The following is a 9,506-nucleotide window of genomic DNA, read 5'->3' as shown; positions in this document are numbered from 1 at the left end:
TACTCTCATATAAACATATACACATACACATTTACACATATATATGTTCATATGTAGTGATCCCACTATACATATTACTTTACCACTTGCCTTTTTTATTTTTAAAATTTATTTTATTGAAGTATAGTTGATTTACAATGTTGTGTTAATTTCTGATGTATACAACTTGCCTTTTTAAATTTAATGTATCATAGACCTCCCAACATATAGAGCTCTAATTCATTTGTTATTGCTGCATAATATAGTGTGGATGTACTATAATTTGTTTTTTTTTGTTTTTTTTTTTTTTTTTTGCGGTATGTGGGCCTCTCACTGTTGTGGCCTCTCCCATTGAGGAACACAGGCTCCGGAAGCGCAGGCTCAGCGGCCATGGCTCACGGGCCCAGCCGCTCCGCGGCATGTGGGATCCTCCCGGACCGGGGCATGAACCCGTGTCCCCTGCATCGGCAGGTGGACTCTCAACCACTGCGCCACCAGGTAAGCCTGACCCCCACTTCTTGACTAGATTTCAGGACAAAATTACTGTACCTAACGAGAGAGAAGTTTCTCTTTCAACAGACTTGGGGGAGGTAAACCCTCGAGGGCCAGGCCCAAAGGGCAGGAGCAAGGAGGAGGAGCATCCGTACAAGGCAGGGTCCCAATCAGGCCACAGGTGGTTGCTGCGGGGCACATCATGCCTGCTCACGGGGTGCTTTTGATACCTGCCTTGACCACAGGGCTTTCTCTTTCAAATAAAGCGTTGAAAATGGGATCCTAAAAGCAATGGTCAAAAAGGAGCCAAACTTCCCTTAGCAACAGGCTTCCAAAGACTACAGTATGAGAGGAGGGGGTGCCAGGGGAGGAGTAAGAACAGCGAAGAAACCTGGCAAAGAGCACCTGGACCAGGTGATCAAAGTTAACATCATCAGTGACAAGTCATGTTGATACTATGTAGCCTTGATACGATATGATGAGAAGGGCGCTTTACCTCTGTGATCTTCCTCCCCCCAACCCATAACCCCAGTGTGACCATGAGAAAAATACCAGACAAACCCAAATGAAGGGCATTCTATAAAATGCCCGATCAATAATTTTCAAACCTTTCAAGGTCATTATATATAAGGAAAGTCTGAGAAAGTGCCACAAAATAGTGGAGGCTGAGAGATATGACTATAAAATGTATTGTGGGTATTCTGGATGGGATTCTGTAACAGAAAAAGAACACCAGGAGAAAACTAGTGGAATACGATAAAGCGTACAGTTAATAGTAATGTACCAATGTTGAACTCCTTAGTTGTGACAAATGTACCATAATGATATAAGATGTTAACAAAAGGAGGTATGTGAGAATTCTCTGTACTATGTTTGCAACTTTTCCATAAATCTAAAAAGTATTCTAAACTAAAAAGTTTAAATTAAAGTGGAGGGGGAAATATTTTTGCTAGCCACATCCTTCCTGAGGGAGTATATCTAAGGCCAAGAAAGCATCCCGCCTTCAGCAACAGGGTTGGTATCTCTAGTGCTTAATTTGAACAAAGTATGTGCGTGGGTCAGAAAGGAATATTTCAGAAGTCATTTCCCTGTCCAAATCCCCACAGTCAGCTGAGAGAAGCCTTCTAGAACAGTCGATTCTGGATGTCCTGGCCACACTCCATGCATCCCTTCCCAGAAAGTGCATGGTTTGCAGTGACAACAGGCCCCCCCCGAACCCTAACCCCCAAGATGCTGTTCAGGATCATTTTTAAGAGAGTAGTGACATGATTTAGTTTCTGGTGTCCCCTTAAGTTTCCTGATCCCTGGCAATGTACCCAGGTACCAACACTCCAGGGGGTTCTGGGCAGTAGTGTTGCTGATGGATGGACTGAAGTCAGCAAAGCAGACCTTAATTCTGAGGCTGTGCTGAAATCCAGCAGTCAAGGTGAGGCTAGAACTCTGCTCTCATTTGTGTTAAATTACTTTACTTGGGACTTCCCTGGTGGCGCAGTGGTTGAGAATCTGCCTGCCAATGCAGGGGACACGGGTTTGAGCCCTGGTCTGGGAGGATCCCACATGCCGCGCCGCAACTAGGCCCACGAGCCACAACTACTGAGCCTGCGCGTCTGGAGCCTGTGCTCCGCAACGAGAGGCCGCGACAGTGAGAGGCCCACGCACAGCGATGAAGAGTGGCCCCCGCTCACCTCAACTAGAGAAAGCCCTCACACAGAAACAATGACCCAACACAGCCAAAAATAAATAAATACAATTTTTTAAAAAAATTACTTATGTCATCAATAACCTCCAAAGATCCTATCCTGAGTGACTAAAAGTGTGGCTTTTCCTAGAGGGCACTTAGGTCTGCCTTGATAACAAGAAGCTGTTGAATGAGTTAATTTGGAAGACTTGACAAGGCTGTGAACGTGGAGGAGCCAAGATAGCCCATCTGCACTAGAAACTGGGAGCTGAACAAACCCCATTCTACTGTAGGACAGGGTGGTTTAAGAAGTCTCACAGAGGGCTTCCCTGGTGGCCCAGTGGTTGAGAGTCCACCTGCCGATGCAGGGGACACGGGTTCGTGCCCCGGTCCGGGAAGATCCCACATGCCGCCAAGCGGCTGGGCCGGTGAGCCATGGCCGCTGAGCCTGCACGTCCAGAGCCTGTGCTCCGCAACAGGAGAGGGCACAACAGTGAGAGGCCCGCGTACTGCAAAAAAAAAAAAAAAAGTCTCACAGATGACTGGGTTTGATTTTGGAGAAAATGAATATTCCTCAGATAAGACTTCTAGAAGCGTCCATGTATGGGCCCCAGCTCAAAGTCTGCTATTCCTGCAAGCCGAGAGAATCAGATTAATGGCTGTGTGGTGAGTGCCGCTTCAGGCATCTCCCGTTTTCTTCATGCGTGTGGGAACGGTGTTCTGCCAGCCACATCGCAGGAAGACCCGAGCTGCTGTGCCAATCACAGAATCCCGAAACGCCAGCACAATGAAGGGCCTTATCTAGCTGGGGTGGGCAGAAGCCCTGTCTTTAGCAAGTCACCTCACCTGCACCTATAATCTGGGTACTGAGTAGAACTTTCTTGCTGTGCCCCCAGCACCATCTTGCTACCCTGCCCACCAGTTATACAGAAAGACAAGGCCTTGTGCCCGTGTGGTCTCACTACCTCTGTATAGTGAGGATGAGTCTGTGGGCCTGCATGATCATGTATCACCCCATTTACAAAGCACAGGAGGGGCTGGGCAGAGCAGGGCTGCCCGGAGCTACCACAGTGGCAAGGATCTGGGAAGAGCTGGTGGAATTCAGAGGCCTTGGGAAGGCTCAGGAACTCTGCTCCTCTTTGGTTTTAGAGTTTTCCAGCATCTTTAGAGAGTAATGTTTCTCCACCCTTTTCTTCTTCTTTCCCAATATTACTGCTCCTCCGTGGGAAAGGTTAATTAGGTTTAAATTTTCCCTAACAAGAAAAATTAAATACTAACGAATCAGATTTTGTTGGGTGGGGCTGAACTTTTCAGACAGCCACTGTAATATCTAAGACCTTTTTGCTCCCCTCACCTCCACCCCAAGTACCAGTTTTCACCTTGCCCCTTCTGAGAATGCACATTATTGAAGGATGCTGCCCCTGCTGGGAACATTGCTTCCCACAAAGGGGCACTCTCTTCTTAGACTTTCTTTTGCCTGCTTGTATTCCTCATCTTCTGAATCCCTGTGGATGAGTTCAGCTGCATGTTAACAGAGATCCCCATTAAAGTGCCTGAGACCATAGGGATGTGGTTTTTTTGTGTTTTTTTTTTTTTTTTTGCGGTGCGCGGGCCTCTCCCGTTGTGGAGCACAGGCTCCGGACGCGCAGGCTCAGCGGCCATGGCTCACGGGCCCAGCCGCTCCGCGGCATGTGGGATGTTCCCGGACCGGGGCACGAATCGGCAGGCGGACTCTCAACCACTGCACCACCAGGAAAGCCCGGGATGTGTATTTTTTATTTAAGAAGTCTGGAGTCAGGTGCAGTGGCTCAATGACGCCATCAGTGACATGGTCACATTCCATTTATGCGCTCAGCTATACTCAGGGAGTTGGGAATGTCTCGCTTGTGGCCACAAGATGGCTGTAGCAGCTCCAGGCATCAGGGCCTCTCAAGGCTGCATTTGAAGGGTGAGGGAGGAAGAGAGACGGGACAACTAGCAGTCATGAGGGGCAAAGGAGTGGTGACAACTAACAGTTGCTCACACATCTTTCTCTCCCTCTTATTTCCTCACTTCTTTACCTTTTGGCTTCCCCCAAACCAGCGTTCCCCAAACCCACATTGCATCAGTACGCATCCGAGTGGGAGGGAGCACAAGCATTAGAACTAACTGGCCGACCTCGAGCAAGTTACTTAACACAGCTGGGCCTCAGCTCCCTCACTTATGAAGTGAGGGTCGCAGACTAGATGCCTTATGTACGTAAACTTCTTATTGAAGTATCACGTAAAGGCTCACAGATCAGAAATGTACTGCTTGCTGAATTTTTACAAAGAACCAGCCCCACATTAAGAAACAGAATATTATCAGTACCCCAGAAACACCCACAAAGGTAACATTAGTCGACTTTTAGCTCAATACATTAGTTTTGCCTGTTTTTGAATTTTATACAAATGGAATCAGCGGGAGACATTCTTTCGTCATATCTAGGCTTTTTTCACTCAACACTCTATTTGTGTAATTCATTCACCACGTTTTGGTTTTGTTTGTTTGTTTTTATTTTGGCGGCAACACGCAGCTTGTGGGATCTCAGTTCCCCAACCAGGGAATGAACCTGGGCCACGGCCGTGAAAACCCGGAATGCTAACCACTGGACCACCAGGGAACTCCCCAGCACGTTGTTTCTTCATTCGTCTTGCAGTATAATGTTCTACTGTGTGACCACACCACTGTTGACAGTCATGTGAGTTTTTTTTCTAGTTTTGGTTACTATAAATCTCTGCTGCTGTGGAGATTTTTTTTTAAATTTATTTCATTTATTTTTGGCTGTGTTGGGTCTTCGTTGCTGCACGCAGGCTTTCTCTAGCCATGGCGAGCAGGGGCTACTCTTGTTGCGGTGCATGGGCTTCTCATCACGGTGGCTTCTCTTGTTGCAGAACATGGGCTCTAGGCACACGGGCTTCAGTAGTTGTAGCACTTGGGCCCAGTAGTTGTGGCTCGTGGGCTCTAGAGCACAGGCTCAGTAGTTGTGGCTCCCGGGCTTAGTTGCTCTGTGGCATATGGGATCTTCCTGGACCAGGGCTCCAACCCGGTGTCCCCTGCGTGGGCAGGCAGATCCTTAACCCCTGTGCCACCAGGGAAGCCCGCTGCGGAGATTCTTGAATCCACCTTTTGATGAATATACATATGCATTTCTGTTGTGTTCTGGGAGTGGGAACTGTTGGGTCATATGATGTCTGAATGTTCATCTTCTAGATGCCTTTAAAGATCATTCCTAAGTGATGGAACCAAACACGCTCATGGGGCACACAGCCAATAAACAGGCTTTCCATCCTATCCAAAGATTCACTAATTAGACTCAGTGCCAAGGCTTCCAGTACTTGTCAGCGGAGTACCTTCTCCAGCCCAACCTCTGTAATGGATAGTGACCACAAAGCCGTATACACACAGCCACACGCTCCAGAGATGGCTTGTGAAGAAAGCCAGGTTAACAAGTAGCCCTCGGTGCTGGCAGCAAATTATATTTCTGTGGCCAGGTGAGGCCCAGCTCCTAGGAGCCTGCAGGGCCAGCCAAAGAAGTTTGGGGGCTTGGGAAAATATCTACTCCACTGTGAGGCTCTTTACAGCCAGACCTATGACGTGAATCTGTCAAAAGATAGTTTAGTTCATCTGAGATCTTCTCCCAAACTGTAAGCACCTGGTAACTGCTCAATAAAAATAACACTAAAAGTTTAGGGCAAAAGGACCCAGTAATAGAATTTTGTAAGAGAAATCTGCCTATCTAAGCAACTTTTCAGCAAACAGGAAAATTTTCCAAAGTAAGAACTTAAAAGTGCTATTGACAATAAGGGGCATGTCAATTTACAATTTAGAGAAATGGGTGGAGCTATGAGTACAGTATTTTGTTTTTTAAGGTTTGTTTAGTCCTTTTTTTTTTTACGTTTTTATTGCAGTATAATTGCTTTACAATGGTGTGTTAGTTTCTGCTTTATAACAAAGTGCATCGGTTATACATATACATATATCCCCATATCTCCTCCCCCTTTCGTCTCCCTCCCACCCTCCCTATCCCACCTTCTAGCTGGGCACAAAGCACCGAGCTGACCTCCCTGTGCTATACAACTGCTTCCCACTAGCTATCTATTTTACATTTGGTAGTGTATATATGTTCATATATACACTACCACTCTCTCACTTTGTCCCAGCTTACCCTTCCCCCTCCCCGTGTCCTCAAGTCCATTCTCTAGTAGGTTTGCATCTTTATTCCTGTCTTGCCCCTAGGTTCTTCTTTTTTTTTTTTTTTAGATTCCATATATACGTGTTAGCATATGGTATTTGTTTTTCTCTTTTTGACTTACTTAATTTTGTATGACAGACTCTAGGTCCATCCACCTCACTACAAATAACTCAATTTCGTTTCTTTTTATGGCTGAGTAATATTCCATTGTATATATGTGCCACATCTTCTTTATCCATTCATCTGTTGATGGACACTTAGGTTGCTTCCATGTCCTGGCTATTGTAAATAGAGCTGCAATGAACATTGTGGTGCATGACTCTTTTTGAATTATGGTTTTCTCAAGGTATATGCCCAGTAGTGGGATTGCTGGGTTGTATGGTAGTTCTGATTTTAGTTTTTTAAGGAACCTCCATACTGTTCTCCATGGTGGCTGTATCAACTTACATTCCCACCAACAGTGCAAGAGGGTTCCCTCTTCTCCCCACCCTCTCCACCATTTATTGTTTGTAGATTTTTTGATGATGGCCATTCTGACTGGTGTGAGATGATATCTCATTGTAGTTTTGATTTGCATTTCTCTAATGATTAGTGATGTTGAGCATTCTTTCATGTGTTTGTTGGCAATCTGTATATCTTCTTTGGAGAAATGTCTATTTAGGTCTTCTTCCCATTTTTGGATTGGGTTGTTTTTTTGATATTGAGCTGCATGAGCTGCTTGTAAATTTTGGAGATTAATCCTTTGTCAGTTGCTTCATTTGCAAATATTTTCTCCCATGCTGAGGGTTGTCTTTTTGTCTTGTTTATGGTCTCCTTTGCTGTGCAAAAGCTTTTAAGTTTCATTAGGTCCCATTTGTTTATTTTTGTTTTTATTTCCATTTCTCTAGGAGCTGGGTCAAAAAGGATCTTGCTGTGATTTATGTCGTAGAGTGGAGAACAGTATTTCTTATAGTCTGTAGACAGAATCATCATGAGCATCAGCTAGGATGTTGTTTAAGAAAAGGCAGATTCCAGATTCCCATCCCTGAATCAGAATCTCTTAGGTGGGCCTAGAAATTTGCATTTTAACAAGCACACAGGTGGTTCTTCGGCACCAACTCCATGATCTGTATTGCATTCCCCACCTTACAGGGTCTCTATGCTTTCAGGGGAGGAGCTTCTACATGGAAAGGTAAAACGATCCTATCACTTACCCACAAGCCTCTCTGCCGGTTCTGGGGCAAATTCTAATTTCTTGTTTGCAAAACTCCTCAGATCCTGGCCTCAAGTGGAACTGCTGGCTTTTGCTTTTTCCCGGAACATCACTGGCTGAATTAAACTGTGCACACAATTTTGCCTCTGTTGGCGATAGTGCCGTCTCAGTTGCCCCTCTTGTTTGAGGCAGCCCTCTGTGGCCTTCTACATGTCACTCTGAATGCTCTTTGAAAACCTCCTTTGTCCTCATCAGCCATCCACTTCAGAAGTGGTGGTGTTATTTTGAGGCAGGGTTTGGGATGCCACATAAAATAAAGCTATGATTGTATTAAAAACCAGAAGAGGATAAGCAGCTAACACAAACATGAATAAGGCCTAGACACATGCTGTACCAGGAGAGAGAAAGAAAGAATGCTTCGTTGTGACTCTGCTTTGTTTTTAAGGTCTGGGTCTCATGCAAAGCCCTGATAGACTCGCTATGAGGTTTTGGGATTCTGGCTTGGCATACTTACTGAATTCTGGGGCCCAAGGCCCTGTCTTCTGAAAGGTTCCAGCCTAAGTGCCTAAGGTTCCTTGTGGACAGGAATCGGGGGTTGGGAGGTGGGGGAAGGGCCCATGCTGTGTTCCTGGGTTCTGGTGGCATCTCCCCGTACTCCACGCACACACATCCGGTGCATTTTCCTCAGAGATGAGCCCTAGAAACCGAAGCTTCCCTCCATACATTCCAATAAACCCTACAACATTTTGCTCTGATACAGAAACTTCACGTTTCCTCCTCACCACCGTGTTGCTTTGAAAACTTTTAGTAAAAGCACAGTCACATAGTCTGGGACACTTGCTCTGTTTCAGTGACAATTTCCCCCCACAAGGAACACTGAAATACAACAGGAAATAGTGAATATGAATAGGCAGTCCTGGGCTAAATTTGACTGGTGGAAACTATATCCTAAAATGTTTTCCATAGAAATTCACTTTCTTTAGTTTTGATGACTACCCACTGGATCATTGTGGCCACATGCCATTGACCAACGAGGAAACTGGAAAATAAACTTTCATATGGCCTTTCAGGAACTGTTTTGTTTTTGTTTTTTAAACGGTGGGAGCATAGAAAAATGATACTCTGACCCAAAATGAGCAAATAGAGGAGTTTGGAGAGAGCATGTTTATTTATGAAAACTTTATGATTATCATTTCATAAGAATAGTAGAGAAAGCATGAGAGAGAGGGAAAGGAAGGGAATTAACATTCAGGGAGCATCTATTCCATGGCAGCATTTGGCTGGGAATATTACATACCGAAGGCTCTTTCATTCTCACAACCACCAAGTAAGGTAAATATTATTACCTGCTCTCTGTCCTTCTTTTTGGGTCAGGAAGCAGGTTCGTTTAGGTAACTTGCTAATCACCCACTTATATTTAGCAATCAGGAATTCAGATGTGGCTCTCTTTTCACTCTTCCCTGGCATCTTGAGGAGAACGCTGTGTGGAGTCTTAATAAAATGAGATCTCAGTTGTGGGAAGGTGGCCTGGCTATTAAAATAAACAACATCATTCAATTAAAAAAACCTATGTTATACATCTATAGAACACTCATTTCTAGTTATATTCATGCTATTTGTTTTAATCAGAAGAACAAATAATAGGGTCTGTTGTAGTTGTAAGCAGCCCTTGAATATAAAAGTATTAATTTTACTCAACTCCAAGAGGACCGGACACCGGCATTCCTGTGAGGTAGATGCAGCATTTAAAAAACTGTTCCCAGTGTCCTCTGAGTTCTGTTTTCCCCAACCAGGGCAGACCCACGTGGGGGAGAGAAAAGATAACTTGAGGACTGAGGCCGGATGACTTAGACCAGGGGAAATAAGGGAAGGTCTCTGAAGCTCAGTGAATCCCTGGATGATATTTTGGGTCAGCTTCAACTCTTGGCATTCTCCTCCTGCTGAAGTATCAC

Source organism: Globicephala melas, chromosome 6, assembly GCF_963455315.2.
Source record: "Globicephala melas chromosome 6, mGloMel1.2, whole genome shotgun sequence".
Classification (NCBI taxonomy): Eukaryota; Metazoa; Chordata; class Mammalia; order Artiodactyla; family Delphinidae; genus Globicephala; species Globicephala melas.
The sequence above is the reverse complement of the archived record's forward strand: the minus strand, read 5'-3'. Positions refer to the sequence as shown.